Source organism: Rousettus aegyptiacus, unplaced genomic scaffold (genome assembly GCF_014176215.1).
Source record: "Rousettus aegyptiacus isolate mRouAeg1 unplaced genomic scaffold, mRouAeg1.p scaffold_m13_p_1, whole genome shotgun sequence".
NCBI lineage: Eukaryota > Metazoa > Chordata > Mammalia > Chiroptera > Pteropodidae > Rousettus > Rousettus aegyptiacus.
In genome coordinates, this window is record NW_023416284.1 from 76,259,012 (window position 1) to 76,286,320 (window position 27,309).

Here is a 27,309-nt window from a genome sequence, read left to right on the forward strand (position 1 = left end):
TTTAACCTTAATCACTTTCAATTAACTATATTTACAAAATGAATTCCACAATTCATTTTGCAGTCTTTGAAAAATAACATTCCTTGAAATAAATATTAACATATTTATTTGAATTGAAAAAGGGAGTATTTTTTCTGATGCAAAATAAATCTGATTTAGTAGATAGATTTGAAAATGAGGAATGGCTTTGTTAATTAGGTTTCATAGCAGATGTTTTTGGTAAGTTGAATGCCCTAAATCTATAACTCTAACAACATTAATAAAATACATATCTAAATCTTGTAATAAGTTTTAAAAGTATCCCTATAAAAATATTGCACTGGAAAAAGATTTTGAAACACAAAAGAATTTAATTTTAAATTCAACTCCTTATTTTAAAATAGCTATTATTTGAAGTATAAGATACTTGTAGTAAAAGTGCACAAATCGTGAATGTAAAGTTCAATAAATTATCACCAAGTGAATTCACCTGTGTATCCACAACCCGGGTAAAAAAATAGAAAATTACCAGCAACTCGGAAGCCTCCCTCATGCCTTTCTTAATCTACCAACACTTTTTAATGTATTGTTTTGAAAAAGTGACTACTAAACAAAAACAAAACCCAAATAAAAACAAACAACAGAAAGCAGAGCTAATAGGTGTGACAGATTAGATTATTGATCAGCAAACATTCACTCCCTCACCCCACACATCCATAAAGATATTTATCCCACCCTGTTGAAACTGGGCTTGGTCATCTGACTTTCTTGGCCAATGGAATGTGGGCAGAAGGGATAGCATGTCAACTCTGAGTCTAGGTTTTAAGATACGACACATTCTTCTGGCCACTGACATGTGACAAGCATGCCCACTCCACCCTCATTCTGGACCCCAGAAGGAGACATAGGAAAGAGAGCAGAATATTCTCACAACCTGAATTAAAGTTGCCCCAATTGACCTACATACTTGCCAGAAAGAGAAATAACTGCTTTTTGTAATATGCCACTGAGATTTTGTTGGTTATGCAGCAGAGGCTGACTAATATAATAATCATTAAGTAGATCTCAGTAAAGCCTAACTGAATGAACTCTAATGGCTGGGTAACATATTTCTTCTTTGCTTTCAATGAAATTGAAGAATGAATTAGAATTGTCAAAAGATAGATTATTAAAAGTAATTACATCAGTAGGTGACTTTTTGGCATATGGTACAGAAGTGGTTAAACAAATTGAGCAGTATTGCTATAACAATTCCTATTTATTTATATGAACAAGGTTTCTCAGGGGTTAGTTCTAGAAACATGAAATACATGAGTAGAATTGATGTAAGCCCTGTCTCATTCAAGCCACAAACAATATTTATCCATGGATACACAGTGAAACCCAACCTCATTCATGTCATTAGGAGTTTTTTCCCATTGATTAAAAAGAATTTTATGATTATTTATAGAAATGTGTAATATAGTTAAGTTTGTTTGACTAATTATGTACTACTATCAATTTTAATGATAGCTCTATCCAAGAGGCAATTAACACTTAGAGCCTTATGTTCACAGGTAAATACAAAATTAAGTTTTAAATTATATGCATATTTTTATTGTAGAAAATAATGGTTATTAACATAGAGTTTCAAAAATAAACACATTAAAATAAATGCTTTGGGGGAGGGGGTATTGGAAGCAGGCTAGAAATACAAGTCCAAGGGGAAAAAGGATGAAGTCCAATTAAGTAAGCTTTGATTCACATATTTTTCAAAACGAATAGTGGTAGATATCAAATGATTATGGTATTGAGATGCCATTGGGTAAGATGTAATTTAAGTTTCATTTTATTTTTGTTTATTTATTTATATTTCTATTTTCGATTAAAGTATATTTGATTTGGTATATTATGTTAGTTTCAGGTGTACAACATAGTGTTTCAGCATTTATATACCTTATAATGTGATGACCATGGTAAGTCTCGTAACCATCTGTCATTAAAGTTATTGCAATGTTATTGACTATCTTCCCTGTGCTGTACATTACATTCCTGTGAATATTGATTTTATGATTGGAAGTTTGTATCTCTTTATTGTCCTTACCTTTTCCTCCCATCACCCTCTCACTCCTCCCCTCTGTCAACCTTCAGTTTGTTCTCCATATCTATGAGTCCATTTCCGTTTTATTTTGTTTGTTTGTTTTGTGATTTAGATTCCACATACAAATGAAATCATATGGTATTTGTCTTTCTCTTTCTGTCTTATTTCATATAGCATAATACCTTCTAAGTCCAATTATGTTATCACAAATGGTAAAATTTCATTCATTTTTATGGCTGAATAAAAATTCATTGTAATACAGGCCACGGGTTCTTTGTCCATTCATCTATTGATGGACACCAAGGTTGCTTCCATATCTTAGCTATTGTGAATAATGCTGCAATGATCATAAGGGTTCACATATCTTTTTGAATTAGTGTTTTGTTTTTCTTCAGATAAATACCTGCAAATGGAGTTGCTGAACCACATCTTGTTTTCCATAGGGACTATTAATTTATAATCCCACCAACAGTGCACAAGGGATTCTTTTTCTCCACATCCTCACCAACACTTGTTATTTTTTTGGCTTTTTAATAATAGCCATTCCAACAGGTGTGAGGCAATATCTCATTATGATTTTGATGTGCATTTCCCTGATGATTTGTGATGTTGAGCATCTTTTCATTGGTCTTTTGATCATCTGTATGCCTTCTTTGGAAATATGTCCATTTAAGTCTTCTGCCCATTTTTAATTGGATTGTTTTTTTTTTTTTTGAGGTTTTTATGAGTTTTTAAATATATTTTGATTATTAATTCCTCATTGGATATGTTATTTGCAAATATCTTCTCCATCAGTATGTTGTCTTTCTGTTTTGTTGATGGTTTCTATCACTGTGCAAAAGCTTTTTAGTTTGTTGTACTTCTATTTGCTTATTTTTACTTTTGCTGCCCTTGCCTGGGAAGACATATCCAAAAAAAAATATTGCTAAGAACAATGTCAAAGACTTTACTGCCTATGTTTTCTTCTAGAAGTTTTGTAGTTTCAGTTACTAAATTTAAGTCTTAATCTATTTTGAGTTTATTTTTATATATGGTATGAGAGCAGTCCAGTTTTATTTTTTAGAATATATCTATGCAGTTTTCACAACATCATTTATTGAAGACATTATCATTCCCATTGCACTTTCTTATTTCTTTTGTCATAGATTATTGAACAATATAAATGCAGATTTGTTTCTGGGTTCTCTATTCTATTCCATTATTGTATCTGTCTGTTTTCGTGCCAGCGGCATACTGTTTTGATTACTGTAGCTTTGTAGTATTCTTTGAATTCTTTACTTCCAACTATGTTCTTCTTTCTCTCTCAAGATTGCTTAGGCAATTTAGAATTTTTGTGGTTAGGATCATTTGTTTTAGTTCTGAAAAAAAAATATGCTATTGATATTTTGATGAGGATTGTATTGAATCTGTAAATTACTTAGATAGTATGGACATTTTAATGGTATTAATCTTTCCAATCTATAAGCATGATATATCTTACTATTTATTTATGTTTTCTTCAGTATCTTTTATCAGATTCATATAGTTTTTAGAATATGGGTTTATCACCTCCTTGGTTAAATTTATTTCTAGGTATCTCATTCTCTTTGATGCAATTTTAACTGAAATTGTTTTCTTAATTTCTCCTTCTGATAGCTTGTTATTAGTGTATAGAAATGCAACAATTTTTGTGTATTAATTTTGTATCCTGCAACTTTACTGAATTCATTTATTAGAATAAAAGTGGTGAGAGTTGGCACCCTTGCCTTTTCTTAATTGTAAAGGAAAAGCTTTCTGCTTTTCCCCACTGAGTATAATGTTAGCTGCGGATTTGTCATATATAGTTGTTATTATGTAGAGGTATGTTCCCTCTATACCTGTTTTGTTGAGAGTTTTCATAATAAATGAATATTGAATTTTGTCACATGCTTTTTCTGCATGTATTGAGTTGATCACATTATTTTTATCCTTGGTTTTGTTAATGTGTATCACATTGACTGATTTGTAGATATTAACCCATTCTTGCATCTTTGGAATAAATCCCACTTGATCGTGGTTTATGATACTTTTAATGTATTATTTAATTGGGTTTGCTAATATTCTGTTGAGAATTTTTGCATCCTGCTCATCAGGGATATTGGCCTCCAATTTTCTTTTTTTACAATGTCTTTGTTTGGTATTGGTATCAAGGTTATTCTGGCCTCAGAGAATGAGTTTGAAAGATTTTCTTCCTTTCCAATATTTTTGGAATAGTTTGAGAAGAATGGGTATTAATTCTTCCTTAGATGTTTAGTAGAATTCACCTGTTAAGCTGTCTGGTCATGAACTTCTGTTTGTTGGGAGTTTTTGATTACTAATTTAACTTTGTTACTAGTAATAGGTTTGTTTGTATTTTCTGTTTTTTTTCTGATTCAGACTTGGAAGGTTGTATATTTCTAGAAATTTAGCCATTTCTTCTAGGTTGTCCAATTTGTTGGTGTTTAATTGTTCATAATGTTCTTTTACGATTCTTTGTATTGCTGTGTTTATAACTTCTCTTTCATTTTGATATTATTTAATTTGGTTGAAACTTCAATTTCATTTCTGATTTTATCCTTTTTTTCTTGATGAGTTTGGCTAAAGGTTCATCAATTTTGTTAATCTTTTCAAAGAACTAGGTTTTAGTTTCATTGATCTTTTCTATAGTTATTTTTTAGTCTCTATTTTGTTAATTTCCTCATTGATTTTTATTATTTCCTTCTACTAATTTTGTTTTCATTTGTTCTTTATTTTCTAGTTCTTTCTGGTGTAAAGTTAGATTGTTTATTTGAGATTTTTCTTTTTTCTGGAGGTAGGCCTGCACTGTTATAAATAAATGTCTTTCTTATAAAGTGCTTTTGCTGTATCCCATAGATTTAGGAAAGTTGTGCTTTCATTTTCATTTGTCTCAAGGTGATTTTTATTTCCTCTTTGATTTCTTTGTTGACTCATTGGTTGTTTAGTAACATGTTATTTAGTCTCTACATTTATAGTTTTCTTCTTGTAATTGATTTCTAGTTTCATGCTGTTGTGGTCAGAAATGCTTGATGAAATTTCAATCTTTTTAAATTTATTACTTTTTTTGTGGCCTAACATGTGGTTTATCTTGGGGAATGTTCCATGTGCACTAGAAAAGAATGTGTATTCTGTAGCTTTTGGATGAAATTGTCTGTATATACCTATTAACTCCATCTGTTCTAATGTGTCGTATAAGGTCAATGTTTCCTTATTGATTTTCTGTCTGGATAATCTATCCATTGATGTAAGTAGAATATTAAAGTCCCCTACTATTATTGTAATACTTTCCATTTCTCCCCTTATGTCTGTTAATATTTGCTTTATATATTTAGGTGCTCTTATGTTGTGTGTGTTAATATCTCGTTTTAGATTGACACCTTTAGCATCCTGTATTGCCCTTCTTTGTCTCTTCTTTACAGTCTTTGATTTAAGGTCTATTTTGTCTAATATGAGTATTGATACCCCAGGTTTCTTATGATTTCTATATGCATAGAATATCTTTTTCCATCTCTTCACTTTCAATCTGTGTACCTTTTTTGATCTGAAGTGAGTCTTTTGTAGGCAGCATATAGCTAAGTCTTGTTTTTTTTTTTAAATCCATTCAGCTACCCAATGCCTTTTGATTGAAAAATTCAGTCCAATACACAGTTATTGATAGTTGTATAATTATTGTCACTTTGTTAATTGTTTTTTGGTTATTTTGTAGTTCTTTTGGTCTCTTCCTTTGTGATTTTCTTTAGTGTAATGTTTGGGTTTCTTTCTCTTTATTTTTTGTGTATCTTTTGTCGGTTTTTTGTTTGTGATTACCATGAAGTTCATACATATTGACCTATATATAGTAGTTTATTTTAAACTGATAGGCATTTAAGTTTGAATGCATTCTAAAAGCACTACATTTTAACTGCCCCCACATGCTTTATGTTTTTGATGTCATATTTTAGAATTTTTGTTTTGTGTAACCCCTAACTACTTACTGTAGTAATAGTTGATTTTGTTGACTTTTTAAGTGACTGAATGCTGCTTTTACTACATTTTTACCTTTGTCAGTGATAATTTTTTTTATATATATTTTCTTATTTTCAGTTATGGACTTTTTCACTTAAAAAAAGACACTTAAACATTTCTTGTTACATCAGTTTAATGGTAATAAACTCCTTTGTTTTTTCTTTTCTGAGAAACTCATTATCTCTACCTTAATTCTGAATGATAACCTTGCTGAGTAAAGTATTCTAGGTTGTAGATTCTTTTCTTTCAGCACTTTAAATATATCCTGTCACTCCCTTCTGGCCTGCTGAGAAATCAAATGACAACCTTATAGTATTTTCCATGTATATTATTATTTGTTTTCCTTTTGCTTCTTTGAAGATTCTCCTTTTATCTTTAACTTTTGCAATTTTAATTTTTAATGTCTTGGTATGGATCTCTTTAGGTTCATCTTGTTTGGAACTCTTTGTTTCCTAGACCCGGGTATCTGTTTCTTTCTCCAGGTTATGAAAATTTCCAGCCATTTTTTCTTCGTGTAAGTTTTTTACCCCCTTCTCTCTATCCTTGCTTTCCAAGACACCCATAATGCAAATGTTAGTATGTTTGATGTTGTCCCAGGGATCCTTTAAATCAGCGGTCCCCAACCTTTTTGGAACCAGGGACTGGTGCTCCTATGCGATTCTAATGCCTAATGATCTGAAGTGGAGCTGAGGCAGTGATACTAGTGCTAGGGAGCAGCTGCAAACACAGATGAAGTTTCACTCCCTTGCTGCTGCTCACCTCTTGCTGTGCGACTGGATTCTTAACAGGCCACTAGTCCATAGCCTGGGGGTTGAGGATACTTGCTTTAAATTATTCTCATAATTTTTTTCTTTTTTCTTTTCTAATTGGGTGACTTCCTCTATTCTATCTTTCAGGTCACTAATATATTCTTCTGTATTATCGAATTTGTTATTGATTTCCTCTAGTATATATATTAGTTCATTTTAGTTATTGTGTTCTTCAGCTTTGATTGATTTTTTTTTGTATTTTCTAACTCTTTTTAAAAGTTCTCACTGTGTTCCTCTATTTTTCTCCTTATGACCATTACTTTGATTTCTTTATAAAACAAATTACTTATCTCCATTTCATTAGGAATTTTTTCTTGACTTTTTCATTTGAAACATATTTCTTCTATCCTCACTGTGTTTGACTTTCAGTGTTTGTTTCTATGAATTAGACAAAATAACTACTTCTCTTGATCTTGAAGTAGTTGCTTTGTATGGGAGCAACATCTGCATAGGTTACACTTGCCAATTATCTTTGGCAGGCCAGCCGAAGCTGCAGTAAGTACTAATGTGTGCCAGTGGTGTCTTTGCAGGCTGGTTAGCTGGAACTAGTGTGGACATTGTCTGAGGTATGCCACGGTGCATGTTGCCGAAGGTGCTCTCATAGGCCTTCTGGCTGAGTCTGGAGCTGACACAGGGCAAGTTAGCTTGTGGTATACTTTTGCAGCTTTGCAGCTGGCTTGAATACTTGAACTTATCTTCTGCTCATGCTATCTAGGTGAAGGGGAAACAGAAACAATGGTGTTTGCCAGCATCTCTGATCTCAGATAGTTTTTATAGATTCAAAAGAGTTCCTGCAATTCCCTAACTACTAGTCAGGTGCCTTGGGGTTAGAAAATGGATTTTTTTAGGTGCCCTTTATTTTTTTTATTTTATTTATTTATTTTTTAATTTTTTTCCCCTCTTTAATTTCTCCCTACCCCCCAACTTCCACCCCTGACCTATGGATGCTGCCATTTCCCCTTAAGAACTGGATCTCTGAAGGCAGGGTGTTTCCTGACACATGCTTGCTGAGTGCCCCTGGTACACTCGGGGTACGGTCCATGGCTCCACCTGGGGCACGAACCCAAGACCTTCTGTGTGTAAAGCAGACGTGCTAATTACTACATTATGGAGCCGCCCAATTATTTTTTCGACTATTATTTCTCAACCTATACACATAATGAATTTTTTAAAATTAATTTATTTATTTATTTTAAATGCCTATAACACCTGGTATTCCTAAGTGGTCTCGCATCCAAGTACTAACCAGGCCCAACCCTGCTTAGCTTCTGAGATCAGTCGTGATTAGGCAAGTTCAGGGTGACATGGCCATAGACTTTTAGGTGCCCTTTAAATTGCTGTATTATTATTGTGCTCCACTGCAGGCAAGTTTGCATGTGGGCCCCTCAGCGATATCCCTCCCTATTGTGGGTTGCCCCATCAGGCCAGGATTCCCATGGTTACCATGTCTTTGTCTCTCCTACCGTTGTCTGTGTGGTCCTTGTTTCATTTGTTGTGCAGAAGCTGTTCAGGCAACCCTCAACTGTTCTTCAAAAGCAAGTGCTTTCTATGTAAGTGCATATTTGGTGTGCCTGTGTGAGAAGATGAGTTCAGGGCCTTCCTACACTACCATCTTGGACTTGCTCCTAAGTTTTATTTTTTAAATGTCAATAATTACCAAATTCTATAAATCATGTCTTTGCAAATTTATGAACTTTTGATGAAAAATATGAAGAAATACATAGGATCTTATTTCTTCTTAGAGGATATCCGAAATTTAAATTTGATAACACTGATTTTAAGCTTTTAGTGAGTTATGCATATTTCCTTTATCAAGATAAATATTTTAATTTATTGACTATTTCTGTGCCAGTAAATGACTATCAGTTGTATAAACTCAGGAGTCACTGAAAAAATAGCATATTCTACCACTTGGAAATAAAGGTAATATTTTTACAAGGAAATAGAATGTAACTGCTTTTGAAAGAAACTTCTGCTATGGAGATAGGAATTTGAGAATTAATTTTTGGAAATGTTTCCACCATTTTGTGACTTTGTTGTTGAAAATATTGTCACTTATAAAAATTTTTTATATATGCAAACTTTAAAAACCTGAACACAAAATGACCTAAACTTCTTTTAAAATATTCAAAGTAAACTGTCTCAGCAGTTTTTCTTATATTTTTTAAAAATATAAAAATTTGGAAACTTCTGATTATTTTTAAAAAACAACTAATTGGCTTCAGGGAAGGTGAACAGTTCCTAATATTTCAACCTATGTCTAAATAAGTCATGAATGAATCTAAATAAATATACTATAATAATTTAGTATGCCTGATAATGATGTATTTATTTCTTTCGATTCGATTCTGTGCATATTAGTGAGGTATCTTTATAGTAAAACTGATTTTTAAGATAAATATATTTTTAAAAACTGAATTAAAAACACTTTGGTCACCATATCACAAAATATTAAACCAAGAGTAAAATAACAATAAGCTTATTTAATCACATGATGCTCATTAAAATATTAAGATTATTTATACCAATGGCTGGTGAAGAGAGGGCGGTGAGGTGTGGGGAATTGGAAAGAGGTTGGTCCAAGATTATAAACTTTCAGTTCTAAGATGAATAAGTTCTGCGTCTCTAATATATAGCATGATGATTATAGCTAATAATACTATATTATCTACATGAAAGCTCCTAAGTGAGTAGATCCTAATGTTCTCACCATAAAAAAGAATGGTAATTTCATAATGTGATGGAGGTATTAGCTAATTATTTTTCAATATATAAATGTGTCAAATCAATACATTATATACCTTAAACTTATACAGTGTTATATGTCAACTATCTATCAATAAAACTGAGGAAAAAAGATCATTTTACAGGAGCGAAAGTTTTCTTTATTCCATTATAGAGCTAAAAAAAAACCAAAAATTATTTCAAAATAGTTTATTCAATCCTTATCTTTTCCTTTATATGTTTCTGTTGCTAAGTTTGTTTTATAATGAATGTAATACATGAATATAGTAGCAAATATATTCAATTATTAAATAAGTAAATTGAGGTACTTACTCAAATATTTTCAATAGATGGAAGGCAAGGACAAAACACTACGAGCCACTTCTCTATAAAACTTTATGCAACCAAGTAAGAATGTCATGATAAAATAGATTGTCAGCATGGAATATATAAATAACCAAAATTGGCTCAATATGTAGAAGATACACCATGAATAAAATTGAAAAAGATGATAATTATCCCCCCAAATTTGCCAAACCAGATGATTTTATAGATGTTATTTTAGTCTCTGAAATTATAGAGTTCTTTTGCAATTTAAAATACCCCCAGAGAATAAAGAAAGATGGAAATCTTCCCAGTTTATTTTAACCTTGTACCAAAACCTGATAAAACCATCACAATGAAAGAAAACTACAGCTAAATTTCACTTATGATTATAGAGGAGAAAAAAATCCTAAGTGAAATACCATCAATCCAGATATATTAAAAGAACAACAAATTACAACCATAATAGTGTTTATTCTTGGAATCTAGGATGGTTTAGCGAGGAATCTAATAATGTAAAAGATACATATGATAAAAAATACAATGACCACATCAATAGATGTCTTCCAAAAGTATCCAGTTTAGTTCAACAATCATGTTTGCAAAGTATTTAAGGAATTAGAAAGAGTATTTTTTCAACATACACATATATATTCATACATACACATACAAAAATGTATATGTATACACAGTTAGGTACATAGACACCTAGATAGATAGCTCTCACTCTAGCGCACGCTCTCTCTCTCTCTCTCTCTCTCTCTCTGTTTCAGAAAGCATTCCTATAAAAGTCATAAATAACTAAACAGTTAACTACTATTTGATGGTGGAATCTTAGCCAATATAATGAGAAAAGCTAAATAAATGATAAAATATTCAGATCAAAGGTAGTATCAATGGTATCAATGTTTGCTGCTGAAAAATTCTTAAAATAAATAAGAAAGTTCGGTAAAATGACCATTCACAAAACGCAAACAGGCAAATTAATTATAAAACAATAATAACCACAGTAACCAAGAAGAGTGTTCTGTAAAACAGCAACAAGAGCAAATTACCTAGACATATATTTAATTAGAAATACAAAGGATCCACAAAGAAAACATTTATAACATGTTCTAAAGCAGGGGTCCCCAACTTCTGGGCCATGGGCTGCTACAGGTTTGTTAGGAACTGGGCCACGCAGGAGGCGAGCCAGCAAAGCTTCATCTGTATTTGCAGCTGCTGCTCAATGTTACCATCATCACCTCAGCTCCACCTCAGATCATCAGGCGTTAGATTTTCATAGAAGTGCAATCACTGCTGTAAACTGTGCATGTGAGAGATCTAGGTTCTGTGCTCCTTATGAGAATCTAATGCCAGATGATCTGAGGTAGAGCTGAGGTGGTGATGCTAGTGCTGGGGGAGTGGCTGCAAATATGGATTAACATTAGCACAGGTTTGCCTGCACAGAGACCATAATAAATCAATCTCTTGCAGACTCATATCAAAACCCTACCATTGAGTGGCAAGTGACAATTAAGCTGCATATGGTGGCAGGCTTTAAGTCAGAATCCAACACTCTAGTCCGCACATGGCCTGCCCATTATTTTGTTTACCACTTCTGTCTGTGCCTCTTTCCTACACTGTGCTCTTGTCTCAGTTTTGGTAAGTGAATCCTAACCAAAATGAGTGAAAAACAAATGTCACTGGAAAGCTTCTTAGAAAGGGGGAAAGATCCAATGGTGAGACAGCAGAAGACTCTAAGACTTCCAACCAAAAAAGAAATCTGCATTTAAAAGAAAATACGAAGTCCTACCTAAATTACCGTTTATCGCAACAGGTGATTCACGTTCTCCAAGACTACTTTGTATGGTATGTAGCAACCTGCTATCCAACAAAGCCCAGAAACCTTCAAAACAGCTTTGTAATGTGGAGACCAAGCACCCTGCATTAAAAAAATAAGGTTTTGGTGTTTTTTGTTTGTTTGCTTGTTGTTTTTTTGTTTTTTTTTTTTTTAATGTGAACACAAAGAGCAGAAGTAATTATTGAAGGCTACCACTTCATCAAATGTGTCTGCACTGAGTATCATTTCTAGTGGCTAACCACATTGCTAAGGCTAAGAGACCCTTTACTATTGGTGAAGAATTGATCCTGCCTGTTGCTAAGGACATTTGTCATGAAATTTTAGGAGAGGCTGCAGTTCAAAAGGTGGTGTGTGTTCCTCTTTCAGCTAGCACCGTAACTAGACGAATTGATGAAATAGCAGAGGATATTGAGGCACAATTGTTAGAGAGGATTCATGAGTCACCGTGGTATGTCATACAAGTTGACGAGTCTACTGATGTTGATAGCAAGGCAACAATGCTTGTTTTTGTGTGATATATTTCTCAAGAGGATGTGCATGAGGATATGTTATGTGCACTTTTGTTATCAACCAACATCACAGCTGAATAACTATTCACATTTTTGAATGATCACATCAGGAAGACTGAATTGGTCATTTTGTGTCAGTATATGCATGGTTGGAGTGGCTGCCATGACTAGATGGCTTTCTGGTTTCACTACTTGGGGTCGCTTCTGAGTGTGAGGCTATGCACTGTGTCTTCCATAGAGAAATGTTGGTGAGCCAAAAAATATCACCTGAACTTAACAACATTTTGCAGGAAGTAATTAAAATGATCAACCACATTAAAGTACATGCCCTTAACTCATGTCTGCTTTGTGAGGAGATGGATGCAGCACACACACGTCTTCTCTTGTACACAGGAGTGAGATGACTTTTTAAAGGTAGATCATTGGCCAGAGTTTTTGAGTTATGAGAGCCACTCCAGAGATTTTTTTTTAGAAAAATGGTCACCACTTGCAGTACATTCCAATGACACAGAATGGGTCACAAAACTTGCTTACTTGTGTGACATATTCAATTTGCTTAACAAACTCAACCTGTCACTTCAGGGGAGAACTACAACTGTGTTCAAGATGGTGATTAAAGTGGCTGCATTCAAAGCCAAACTGGAATTATGAGGGCGATGAGTAAACACTGGGATTTTTGACACGTTTCAAACATTAGCAGAGATTTTGAAAGAGGCTGAGCCAGGGCCTTCTTTCTCCCAGTTGGTGCATGATCACCGATCTCAGCTTTCAAAAGAGTGTGAACTTTACTTCCAACCACAGAAAACTTTTAACTCGGTAGGAATGGATCTGCGACCAATTTGTGAATTGAATAAGCCAGGTAAATCAACTTTGTCCATACTAGAAGATGATCAACTACTTGAGATTGCAAATGACAGTGGCCTTAAAAGTATGTGTAAGACAACTTCAAATCTCCATATATTCTGGGTTAAAGTCAAGGCAGAGTATCCTGAGATTGCCACAAAAGCACTAAAAATTTTGTTTCTATTTCCAACATCTTATCTTTGTGGAGTAGGTTTGTCTGCAGTGATAGCAACGAAAACGAGATTACGGAGTAGACTGGACATAAGCAACACACTTCATGTGTCACTGTCTCCCATCACCCCCTGATGGGACCGTCTAGTTGCAGGAAAACAAGTTCAGGGCTCTCACTGATTTTGCATTCTGGTGAGTTATGTAATTATTTCATTATATATTACAATGTAATAATAATATAAATAAAATGTACAATAAATGTAATGCTCCTGAATCATCCCCAAACCATCTCCCATCCCCCCACCCTAGCCTGTAGAAAAATTGTCTTCTACAAACCAGTCCCTGGTGCCAAAAAGGTTGGGGACCGCTGTTCTAAAGGACATGTACAACTACAAAAAAAAAAAAAAAATGATGCTGTCTGATGAGAAGACTCAATATTGTTAAGATATCAGTTTTTGCTAAATTAATTACAAATGTATCAGAATTCTAGTAGACTTCTTTTTATAACATACAACTGAGTAATTTCAAAGTTCAAGTAGGAAAATAAACTGCAATAACCAAGAAAATTCTCAAAACCACTGAGATGAGATGTTTTTTCTCATATTTTTTGAAACATATTTTTAAAATATAATTAAAACAGTGGAACAGGACTAGAACAATGACTGGAGTGAAAACGCTAGGATTTCAAGCATATTTAAGAATTTAATATGTGCTAAAGTGATCTTTATTAGCAATAGGGGGAAAAATATATATATGTGTGTGTGTGTATATATATATATATACACATACTATTTAAAAATAGTGTTGAAACAATTGACTAACCATTTTGAAGAAAAAAGGCAAATATTTTATTCCATACCATAATTTAAAATAAATTCCAGACTGATTAAAGATTTTGAATATGGAAAATAAATCATGTTTATAATCAGTAAGAATTCTCTAAGCATGATATAGAGGTTGTATTCCATGGAGCTCAAGCTTAATCAATTTCAGAGTTTTCTTTAAACAAAGCAATATAAAAATGTGAATGCAAAATTAGAAACAAAATATCAGTTTAGAATGACAAAACAAAGCTGATAAATATCATAGAAATCACAAAATCTGGTAAAAACAAATAAAATTTTTATTAACTGCTTGACACACTGTAACAGTTTTCTCCTTAATTTTTTGGGTTGTATTGCCTCTTTTTATGTGAATGATTTTTTAAATATTGTTCTCTAAAGAAAGAATAAAAAGATAATCTAGTATTTTCTGTCATAGTTGATCAAAACACTTTCTTTAACTTGATAGAATAATAAAGTTTCTTATAGCTTCACAACTCATATGGATAATATGTAAATTTTTAGTATTTTTGCTGAATTCGAAAAACCTCTAACAAGTTTCTGTCATATATAAATTAGAAGACATTGAGACATTTCAAGTTTTCTTTGTAGGGTCTAATCTTAAAACACTTTTTGAATTGGCTACTCTCATTTAACTAATTGTCCTTGATGGCATTATGGTTTTGTATTTTGTTATCTTCCTGATGTTAACATTTCCTTACAAATCAGCAAAAGGCATGAATCTTTTACCTTTCCAATTTTTAAGATTCACTTATCTTTTTTAACTGGAAAGTCAAACAGTTCTAGGGCTTATTTACTGCTTCTATTTGAAATTTGTTTCTTTTAATGAACTGTTTTTTAAATATTAACCGAGCTTTTAAACATTTGCTTCTTAATGTCAGAACAATTTCTATTGATAGCATGTAGAAATGCGTAACAAATAATTTTATTGCCCGGACATGTGAAAAGTACATAAACTGCATTATCAATCTTTAATTATTTATGCATACCATCAGAAGAAATTTTCTGCTATGACGAAGCATTGCTGAGAATGCAACCTTGTTCTTATCATTTCACATGGAAGGATTTTTCACAGGCTTTCTCCTGGCTCTGTACATTTCAAACATATTGTGTCTATTCCTGGAAGCCATTCCTACATAGACACAGTAGCAATAACTAAACTATACTCAGAAATGAGAGCAAACCACATAAACACATCCCACTAAAATGCATTGTGAACTCAACTTCCCTTAGATCACCTATAGTCTCTGTGATGCCATTTGACATGAAGTTTAGTGAAATGGAGAGGAAGTGAGAGTAAAAAGAGACCAAATGTGACTTAAATATCTGATTTTCGAAAAGGTTTATAATGATGTTAACATATTATTAGACTCTTTTCTAGAATTCTAAAAAAGGTCCATAATAAGGGAGGAGCCTGGAATTTAAAGATTCATGGTAAATAAGACATTAAGAGCAAGCCAGTAAAGAATGATATGCATCAATTAAATAACATAAGTGTTATAAACAATTTTAACTCAAGTTATGTCATTCATAGCTAGCTATAAGACAGATTTAAAAAAAGAAAAAATGTGTCACATATACAAAAATAATTCATATTATAATATTGAATATAGATAATATAATTCAGAAGAAAGCATATCAGTTAAAAATGGACAACTACTTCATATAGATTTTTTAAAGCATCATACTTTTCCAGTTGGATCATTTGATTATATCTATATCTGTCATCTATCTCTCTCCATCATCTATTCATCTATCTAATCTAATGACAAACATAAGAATTTTAAAAGAAATTTTGGTACCATATGAATTATAATTATTTACAATTATATATAAAAATAAAGAAGTGCTAAGGTATGGTTGTCTTTAAAATTTTAAATTACTTGAGAAATTGATTTATTAGTTTGGATTCTTTTTCCTCAGTTTAATTGAGGTAATTGACAAATCAAAGATGCTTAACATGTACAATGTTATACATTATGAAAGGATTCCTCCCATCAATTACTTAACACATCATCTAACATATTTGCCTTTTATTGTGAGCACATTATTTCTTAAGTAACATGTGTAATTAGTAAACTGTGTATAATAATGTTTGAACTCATTATTTAAAAATGATGTATAGAAAATGCTGAGTTTTCCAATTACTCAGTTTGAAATAAAGAAAGCCAATTATCATACAGAAAACAACACATGAAAAGAGAAGAAGAAATTGACAAAGTAACAGAGAGTGAGTGACAGAAAATGCAATTCAGGAACATATAGAAGACTATCAGAGACCAAGAATTAAAAGAAGAACAAATGAATACCACCAAACTAATTACTGTGCTGGGCAGGCTTGGCCAAGAGAGGTGTGTCTGACAGCAGAGTAGAGGAGAGGTCTAACCAAGAGTTATCCTATGGCATGTATGAGGAAGAACCTCATGCGAAATGTAAAGGACGAATTTTGGGAAAAGATAAGGTCTGATCTGAGATAATTGGTAGCATGCAGATAATTCTTTACTTTTTCATTTTGGAGGAATAACTTCATCACTATTAGAGTTATTCCTTGTCATATTTGCTCCCTGAGCCCTCCCTTGTTTCTTTTTTTTTTTCTTTTTACTCTATGTCATTAGCATTGTGGGGAGTACGAGTAATGAAAGTTAGGGAGTTAGAGTATGCATCTCTGATATTTTATTGTCCATTATTATTGGTCTCATGATGCTGATAATATTACTTTATCCCACAAGAAAAAAAATGCCAGCCATTTAAATTATCCTTTCTTAATTCAATCAGTTTCATCCCAGTCTATAAATGCTTATGGAGTCTAAGAAGTGTCAGGGCCTTTGATAGTTTCTGGGGATACATAGAGCAGGTCTCCCTCTCCATGTGATGGTCACATACAATAACCACAACACTGGAAAAACTATAATAAAGATATCTTATTAATGGTATGGCGACTCAGACAAGGGACATGAGAATGCTTTCCAAAAAGTCACACTTGAACTGAGTGGTAAAAGAATAAGATGTCACATGTCCATCAGGAGGGGGAGAGACATACAGGAAGTGGAAAAATGGGGAAAACACAAAGAAGTGGATGATCACAGCACACTCAGAGACTGTTCTGGTGTGGATAAAATGAAAACCAAATAATGCAGAGCTAGTCTCACTGTGTCTGGAGTTGTCATCCTCTTGATTAACACAGAAACAAAAGGTGCCAGAAAACAGTGCTTCATTCTGAGAATTCTGATTTCTTTTATTTTGGGGGGAGAGGGGCAAGTGAAAAAAGAAGACTGTCATTCTCTATCCAAATCCTTCTAATGCTTTTCTTTGCCTTCAGAATATAGTCCAGCCTCCTGAACATGGCATACAAGTCCCTTCATAATATGAAACTAGTGTAGTATCTATTTGTTATTCTTCCAGATTTACTATTTACTATTTCTGGTAGAAATTAAGGTAAAAATAACTTTTATATTTGAACATGTTTGCCTTTAGTAAAAACATCAAATTCAGAAATAGCACATAATATAACTATGGTTTTCAAAAATGGAGATACTTGAAAACTTCAGATTTCTGAAACAATTGAAATTTTGAATGGGCAGGACAAACTGTGTCTACCCCAGCCCATCCTTTCTGGAGGCAAGAAGGCAGTGACTGAGCATTCACAACTCATGACTCTCAACTCTTTGAGAAGAGGTGAGAGACTTGTTGCTGGGGGAACTTCTTTGGAGTATTGTGATTGATGGTGACATTGGAAAATGTCACTTCATGTTGGTTTGTGTATTAGTTTGGAGGCCAAGAAACATTAAAGACGTGGCAAGATATAGGTCAAGAAAAAAAAAAAAACTCAGTAGAAAGCTGAAGAGAGAAGTGGTTACTTTTGTCATGGCAGCAACTTAAATGTGGTCAGAAGAGCAGTAAATAGGTGGCACTCTGACCACAGAGCAGATGACAACCTTCGATGAAGACATAGAAGTTAGAACAGCTGCTTAGTACTTAGATGGAACAAACAGCCACCTGCACTGAGCTAAAGATACAATGTCCTTTAGACATGAGTAATGTGTGAATGTGTGTGCGTGAGAGTGTGGTGTATGAAAGATTTCATTTCATTTTTATAACAATAAGCCCAAAGTGCGTGCTAACATAAGTGACTTTTTGATATTTCAATTTTAGGGCCACTGTTAAGGCCATATATCTCATACTATCTTCATCCTCATTAATAGCAACTCGCAAATGAGCTCATCATTATCTCCTTAATCCTTGTTCCTGTGGGATAGTCCCATTTTCATCTCAGCAAAAGGCTCCATAATCTACACAGTAACTTGGTCCAGAAACCCAGGAGAGTCACTCTAGATCTCTCTCTCTTGCATCTCAATCCTTATCTCCAGATTATTTTTAACACACACACATATGTAATATATATATGTACATACATATGTGTGTACATATATATATTTATATGTTTATCTACTAATTTTTGTTAAAAAATTGATAATGTCTTCTACATTGGAGTGTAATCTCACTGAAAAAAAGCATAGTTACCATTTTTGTATATCCAATGCTTCACGCATTGCTCCAAACACAAAACAACATGCTATGTGAGCTGAAGTAATATTTATATATCTTTAAAAGGGTTCATTGTGTACCACATAATCGAAGCATTAAAGCATTTCCACATTACGTGTTTAATAAAGGCCAAGGATTATAAATGTTAATACTCGAAGATTAACTGACCTATGTATGTAATGGTTGGTTCCTTAATGGCTATGCAGAGTAAAGTTCTATTGGGTTCCTTTTGGTGCTCTAATGAGCCCTCCTCTGTTATACCAGCAGGCCAGATAGATGTTCACATTCACTCGCAGGTAACACCTCACAATGTCATCCAAGCCTGCTAATGGTGTTCCCTTGCTTTGGGATGTGTTCAGACCATCCATGCCCTTAAACACATTTATTCCAATAATTATGCAGCACTATATATAAGAGGGTAAAAATTCATCAATAACTCTTCAGATTTGTGCAAAGATAATTGTTTCCAGATTTATACACCAATTTCACTGGGCCTCATATAAGTAAATCATAACTCTTAGGCTCAAGAATCTTGTGTTCTAAAAATAGATAAGACTGACACACCTACAGATAGATAAGAGTGTAGATAAACACAATGACTACTTCCGACTTCATTTCAGTGGAGACATTCCAAATTAAACTAAGGAACTCTTAAATCTCTTCTCAAAGCATTGTCGTTGTTGTTGCTGTTTGTTTTCATGAAAGAAAAGAGTATCATTTATTTTGATTTTATGTTTTGATTAATTCTATTCTTCCTCCATCAGTCTTTTTCTTCTATTGTTGTCATGGCGGGAGAAGATTAACGGTAATTTCTCAGCACAAATGATGATGTGGTAATTTTTTCATCTAATTTTGACTCTTTTAAAAAATGTTTATTATCACTTGAAACAATTCCCTATTTTAATTTTCTTTTGTTTCATTGTTCATATTTCCACCTTGAAACCAATTTATTTTGAGAAAACAAAAACACTAAATTCCATTCTGCAATCACTTTATTGTATTTGGTTTAAGTTGTTAATATTCACTCAGAGTTTCTAAAGCCAAACTTCATGTGTTTAACATAGGTTATATATAGGATTCCTGAAATGGGAAAGCATCTTTGCTCTCATTCTATGTAAAGTTTTAAATGCTGTGTTTCTGTAGGGTGAACTGCACATGACTGCTTATTAAAGGTAAATGTTCAACAGGGTATTTGCTCGGTTGTTTATCATTAATTAACTTCCAATTAATCATTTAAACTAAAACCAGCTGCTTAGGACTGTGACAAAATGATGTTTTCATCATTTTATAATGAGTTCAATGTGCCTATTTGTTTTTTGATGAAGTAAAATGTTTCTATAATAGAATTTGTAACATACATTTACTGTTTTATTTTCCCTTGAATGCTTGGTTTAGCTCAGTAGTAGTATACTTGGAGACCCATTGTATAACCACTTATGGTGCTCTTAGTACCAATGAACAAAGACCCATGGGTGGTCTCCTCAGAAAGAGAGGAAATGATTTGCGTTTTAGATTCGCTCAGCTTGCGTTTCATTTATTTTGTGAAGAGCCAATAATCACACATACATTTCAGTTCTAATTTAATTTATGCTGATTGTTGTTTAAAATGACACAGTGTCTGTTCTATTTATCAGTCATTGTTGTGCAAGGCTGATCAGTTTCTTTTAAATTCCAGTACCTCCACACTCTGGTGAATTAGCCTAGACTGACATTTGCCCAACATCCCATTGTCAAGGTTGCGTGTCCCTTGGCATGGTGTGACATTGAGCCAGTTAACTAACCTCTCTAGTCCTCATCTGTAACATGGAACTCATCATGGAATCTACCTCCAAGACCTTTTGTGAGGACATACTGAATATGAAGCTCTTAGCATATTGACTGGAACACTAAAGTAAATGTTAATTATTACCGTGATGACAAAGTCTTCCTCTGCTTCTCAATTAAAAGAATGTACGATTGAGGAACTGGTGTTAGGAACAAATGTTATTATTAAAAGCATATTGTTAGACAGACACAAAAAGACAAAGACTATATGATTCCACTTATACAAGGTGTCTAAAGTAGTCAAATTCAAAGATACATAAAGCAGATGGGAGGCTGCCACAGGCTGGTACTGGGAGGAAGAATGAAGTACAGAGTTTCAGATTTACAAGGTGAAAAAGTTCTGTAGATTTGTTGCATAAAAATGTGACTAAATACTACAGAAACAGAATTGTATACTTAAAAATGAATAAAATGGTAAACTTCATGTTATGTGTTTTTTTGACCATGATAAAAAATAAAGCATTTTTAAGAAGAATATTGTTGATCAGCTCCATCTGTCATTTCTTAGACATTATATCTATGAAATGCAATCCACAGCCTGCTGTAAACCTTGGTCTTATGTTGTAGTCATCTACTTTAGCATCGAAATCTGGAAGACTTTTTAGATCACCCTTCTATTTAGAATCTATGTCCCACCAAATGCCATTTAAATTATTCATTTTGGGCACCCAAGGGAAGACCTTAGCCAGTAAAAGAGTTTCACTCTCTGCCAGAAATATCAAACAGTTGTTTCTAATATAAACACTGCTTCTTGACCTCAATAGAGTCAAGAGGAGAAAAGAAAAAAATAATTCAGAGGTTTTGAGGATCAACACAACTAATTCTGCCTTTAGCTCCAATAATAGTGGATTCAATTTTCTGATTGCAAATTCAAGGATGAATAAATCCAACTCTTTAAGAAGAAAGGCCATTGTAAAAAAAAAAAAAGAAAAATGTTGTCATACAAATTAATTAACATGAAGTCCAGGAGTCGCATTCTACCTGTGGGTTCCAGGGCAAGAAGCCTCATGATACTTTAGAACACTAAAGTGTCTAAGGAGGAAGTAAATTTCAGTCATGGCCTATTGATTACTAGTAACCACTTTCAAAAAACTCTCTCTTAGGGCTTCCCTCCACCTCGCCCCTCCCCGCCCCTCCCCCCAACTAGCAAAGTCACAAAGATATCATAGAAATGGGGCCAAACTTTCTCTCAAAAGTTCCTGGAATGGTAATACTGGACATTGGCCCTCTTTCCCAGGTTCTGGTATTTAACTTCAAAATATAGTTTCTTTACTACTTTACTTCTTTTAAATCAAAGGGCCAGACCCTGGAAAATGACCATTCCTAGATATCAGCATCTTGTAGTATCATTCTTAAGTAAATCATTCAACTTATTTGAGATTGGCTTATATTAATCAAATGTGTAAATGACAGATGTATAAATAGGACTTCCAATTTAACAAGTCGTTTGGAATCTAGATTCCAGTTTCTGACACCAAAATCGAAATCTTAATCAGAAAATTTAGTATGTTCATGGAATTTGAAATAAAAGAGAATGAGATAATTTTAAGAACACCAGGGGGTGGAAAATCATCCTTGTTTCCCAGTGGCTTATATCTCTCTAAGTGACTCCAATCTCTGCTTCAGTTGGCAGTATTAGCTTAACACTAACAAATTCCTGATTTCTATTATAATATCCTGTTTTTAAGTTCTAGTCAGACAATTTTCTCTTTTAACACTTTTACTCAGACAGGATTTATTGATAGGACTCCAGTTTTCATAGTTAAAATCATATTCTTTCCCTGCTTTCTTTAGATGACTGTGACAGAGACTTTTTGGGCTTGGAGCTTACCCAAACTCTTCAGCCATGTATTTACTGGAAATCTCTTGGCTTCTTTCTGCTGCTCTCATCCAGGCCAATTGGTTTACTTTCATTTTTAGATGGAGCAAGTCCTTAGAAGTCCTCCCTTAAAGGTTTTGAGACCATTTAAAGACCATTCTAAAGTTTGCAAAGACCTCTCCTAGGATAAGAGCGGCAAGAAAATCTACATAGTCATGAAATAAGAGGAATGGTTTGTTGCCTATGGCATTTCCGGCATTTAGCATAGTGTCTAAAGCACAGTAGGCATTCAGTATGCCTGCTGTGTCTTAATTGCTGCTACCATATTCATATAACTCACAAAAATCCCCGTTCCCCATTAGTCCTACTCTGTGAGTTATCACTAGACTATGGATGACAGAGCAACGAAACGCAGATCCAGCTAGCACTGTGTATAATGCCCAGTATGTATTAGGTGCTCAAGAGATTTTCATTGAATATAATTACTATAATTGACATGGGTTCAGTAGTGCCTCTTTTAAAAAAAGAGGAGCCATCAGGAAATAGTTGGCAGTTGATGCCAACTAAAATCACCTGAGTTCTAATTCTAACTCTGCCACTGCACTAGGTATGTAATCAAAGGTAAGTCATTTATTCACTCTGAGTTGTCTTCATTTCTGCATTTGTAAAATGAAGACAATAGAACCTGATCTTATAAGGTAGTTGAGAAGAAAATACATATGCAAAGAACCTGTGATGGTCCTAAGTGGGATGCAGAAACTCAGTAATTCTAAGTTCCTGACACTAACTTCCTGTGGTTATCCTTGACTGTCACATGGTCTCCAAGCGTTTTAGCTCTCCAATCCACTTGTTGGACTCTGATAAACCAACTCAATACCTCTTAGAATTAGATCCCAATTTAGCATGCTAATACTGTTCTCATTCCTCCTGCCTGGCCTTCATCCAGCCCTGGCCTCTTACTCACAGAATATCAGATCTGGAAGAGATTTTGAAGTTTGATAGCCCTGGCCTCCTATGGTTTTTCCTGCCCAAGCTCTACTAGCCCCTTCTCAGTATCTCACTGATCCTGGAGGTAACAAGAGGATTGCCATGCCATTGTTACAGATCAACACTATCAACTGTTCAATCTATAGTTTAGAAGCATCTCCATTAGGCCTAGTTGTAGTATAGCCCAATGAATTTTTTAAAAACTCTTTAATGTCAAGATTTTAGAATGTCTAAAGGTTTATTTTTATATATAGAACTTAAGGAATTTCTATGTCACTTGAAAACATCAGATATCCATGATAAAAAGGAAAAAAATGTGAATTTGAAAGATCCAGTGTCTCTGTTTTGGTATTTCTAACTTCTTCTGAGACCAGCTGAGAAAATTCTTCACTTTTAAAAGACTCCTGTGATGGGTCAGTACTACCTGGATGATGACCCTTTGTATAGTCAATTGTGCCATATAACATATCATCACAGGAGTAAAATCTATCATCTTCACAGTTCTAGGAGTTACACAGGTTGCATATATTGGGGATGGAGTGAGAAATTTGGGGGGCTATCTTAGAATTCTGCCTACCACAGCATCCCATGTGATTTGTTTTATCATAGGATACTTTCAGTTGTTATTGATATATAAGCCTTGTTTATATTATGCCAAATAATTATTTATGTGTATGTATGTACATTATTATCATATACATTATACACGTGTGTGTATATATTTATAAAATCAGTGATAATTCACTTTGCTTGAATTGTGTTTCACTATAAAATCTCAGCTGTAACTGAATGTATTTGCTCCTTTTTGAGGGGTGGTGGAGGAGATCTAGGCCAGGGAATTAGGCAACGAAGCCAGAGTCAGGGACTGGGCCGCGAGAACTGGAAATAGAGAAGGACATGCAGCTCAAGGCAGCCAGGAGCTGGAGATGAGTTCTCGCCAAAGTTAGTACTGAAATCTAACCAGGAAACCAGAATTCAACTGCCAATTCTAAAAGTCCAGAAAAGGACCAAAATTTAAGATAAAGACAAAGGGCAAGAGCTTGGTGGCATGGACCCAGAAAAGAAATAGATTAGAAGCCAAACACAGAAAGAGTCTTAGATGATTGCTTCAAATGCCATTGGGATGTCTGTCTGAGGAAGTTAAAATAGAAACATATGCGTCCTTCACCTTCTCATGAAGGAAAAGGTCATCTAAAAAACAGATCTCTGAACACATTAACAAAGAAACATTTGAAGTCACCAAGGGACAACTTCCACAACATTTACTTCTGCCTGCTCTGGCTCTGTAAATGCAACCCACACTTCTGCAATGTCACAGTGAGCATGCAAAGTGTTACAGACAGCACATTTCTGTGTGTTGTTGCTGCCTTTCACCATAGCTGAACTGGCCAAACTCCTACGTGAAGACAACCTCTCTCCTCCTGCACTACATCTCATCTGCTGTGGTTTCCTCTGGCAAGTCTCTCTTCCCTCTCCGTCATCATTTCCCCTTTCTATGGAGTTATTCTGCTATAATTCCTCTTGACTAAGAAAAGCCTTCTCTTGAGCTCCTCTCCTCTCTATGACTCTATTTGTTTGCTCCCCTTTGTGGTAAAATTCTTTAAAGTTATTGTTACTCACTATCGTCTACTCTTCTTTTCCAGTTTCTTCTTTAATCTCTTCAACCCACAACCCCACTGAAATGCCTCCTGCCAAAGTCACTAGGAGTCTTCACATTGTTAAATACAATGGTCAGTTCTCAGACTTCATTTGACTTGATGTCTGAGAAGCATTGTCTGAGGATCAATCCATCCTCATATACTTTCTTCACTTTTTTCTAGGACTCCATACTCTCTTGTTTCTTCCTTCCACCCTTCTAATTGTTTGCTCTTCTTTTCTTTTGCTGAATCCTGCTCTTTTCCAGACCTCTTCCTGTTGGGGTGCCCCAGGACTCAGCCCTTGGCTGTGTCCTCTATTCATACTCACACTCTTGTTGATCTCATTCAGGCTCATGGTTTCACTCTCTACATGCTGATGGCTCCCACAAGCATATTTTCAGATATTTGTTATGACAAATGCCTACTTGACATCACTACTTGGATTACTAATAAAGATTTTCAAATCAACATGTCCAAGAAGGAACTCCTGATCTTTGCCACGAAATCTGCTCCCCCTCATTCTTTCTTGTCTTAGTTGATAATACACTCCATTTCTCCTTTCACTTCACATCTGATTGTTCAGAAAATATTTTGGCTCTATCGAATGGCCAAAATCCAAAACACTGACAACACCTAATGCTGGTGAAGATGTGAAGCAACAGGAACTCTCTTTTATTGCTGGTGGGAATGCAAAGAGATACTGCCAATTTGGAAGACAGTTTGGCAGTTTTTTTTTTTTTTTTTTTTTTTTTTACAAAACTAAATATACTCTTACTGTATGATTCAATGATCATGTTCCTTGGTATTTACCTAAATAGGCTGAAAACTTATGTTCACGCAAAACCTGCACATGAGTGTTTATAACAGCTTTATTCATAAGTGCCAAAACTTGAAAGCAACCAAGATGTCTTTCAGTAGGTGAATGGATGAATTGTGGTTCATCCAGACAATGGAATATCATTCAGTGCTAAAAAGAAATGAGCTATTAGTCTATTAAAAGACATGGGAGAATCTTAAATGCATATTACCAAGCAAAAGAAGCCAATCTGAAAAGCCTACATAATGTATGATTCCAACTATATGACATTCTGAGAAAGGCAAATCCTTGGAATCAAGTAAAAGTTCATTGGTTACCAGGGCTTATAGGGAACGAGTAATGAATATGTGGAACACAGAGGATTTTTAGGGAAGTGAAACTATACCGTATGCATCTTTAATGGTGGATACATGTCATTATAGAGTTGTCCAAATCCATAGAAGGTACAATGCCAAGAGTGAACCCTAATATGAACTGTGGGCTTTGGGTGATAACAATGTGTCAACGTAAGTTCGGTTGTGAGATATGTACTGCTCTAATACTGGAAGAGGTTGTGCATGTGTAGGGGTATGGGTTATATGGGAAATCTCTGAGCTTCCCACTCAATTTTGTTGTGAACCGAAAACTTCTCTAAAAAACAGTCTGTTAAAAAAATAAATATGGTATATTAAAAAAGAAATGTCTTCAGACATTGCCAAGTGTCCCCTGGGGGCAAACTTTCCCTTGATGGAGAATCACTGATTTAGTTATAGACAAGTTGATAGAGTGATTATAGATAGTGATAGGGTGATGAAGGAGACAAGCCCAGGATGTAACTGACAGGTAAAGGGAATCATTTTATGTAGGTGGTCAAAGAAGGCTTCTCTGAGGAGGGAACATATAAGCTGAGACTTGAATTCTAGAATGAATTAGCACTAGAAAGGGAAGAGAGAAGGCATTCCAGGTGAAGGAAAGAACACTTGCAAGGGCTTTGGGGCAGGAGAGAGGTTAGTATGACTTAGATATTAAAAGGACAGAGTTTAGAATAGTGACAAAATGGCAGCAGGAGACAAGGCCAGAGAGGTATCAGGTTGGGACTTTCAGTCATGGTAGAGAACTAAGAATTTAAGCTGAGCATGATAGTGAGCCTCCAATAGTTTTAATTAGAGGAACGACATTGTCTTGCTTTAAAAAAATGAGGGATTTAAGTTAAGGGCTAGATTCTGGGCAGGCCTGGGGGAATCTAATATTTGATGGGTAGAGGGGTTGTGTAACTCTGGTATTCAAGGTTCATAGACTGTGAGATTCTTAGACTCAGCTGTACATCCTTGGCCATAACTCTTTCTCATCCACTGCTCTGAAGTAGGATGTTCCAGATCGAGGTAGGTCTAAGGGAAGACAACTCCTAGCCCCAGGCCTTATCTATGAAAGAGACCAGAGAAAGTGCAGCACCATAGTCTCATCTTGCTGTTTCAATTGGCACATAGGTAGGCATAATTGTTTCTTATGCCAGGTCTGCATTTACTTTAGGCACTGAATCACTTATTCACCCATTTA

The 27,309-nt window shown here is 34.4% G+C and overlaps 1 pseudogene; it reads right to left on the bottom strand.

The window, feature by feature from the left end:
• Window positions 1-8,085: 8,085 nt before the first annotated feature.
• Window positions 8,086-8,204, bottom strand: LOC118604570 (annotated as a pseudogene).
• Between the last annotated feature and the right edge of the window lie 19,105 nt (window positions 8,205-27,309).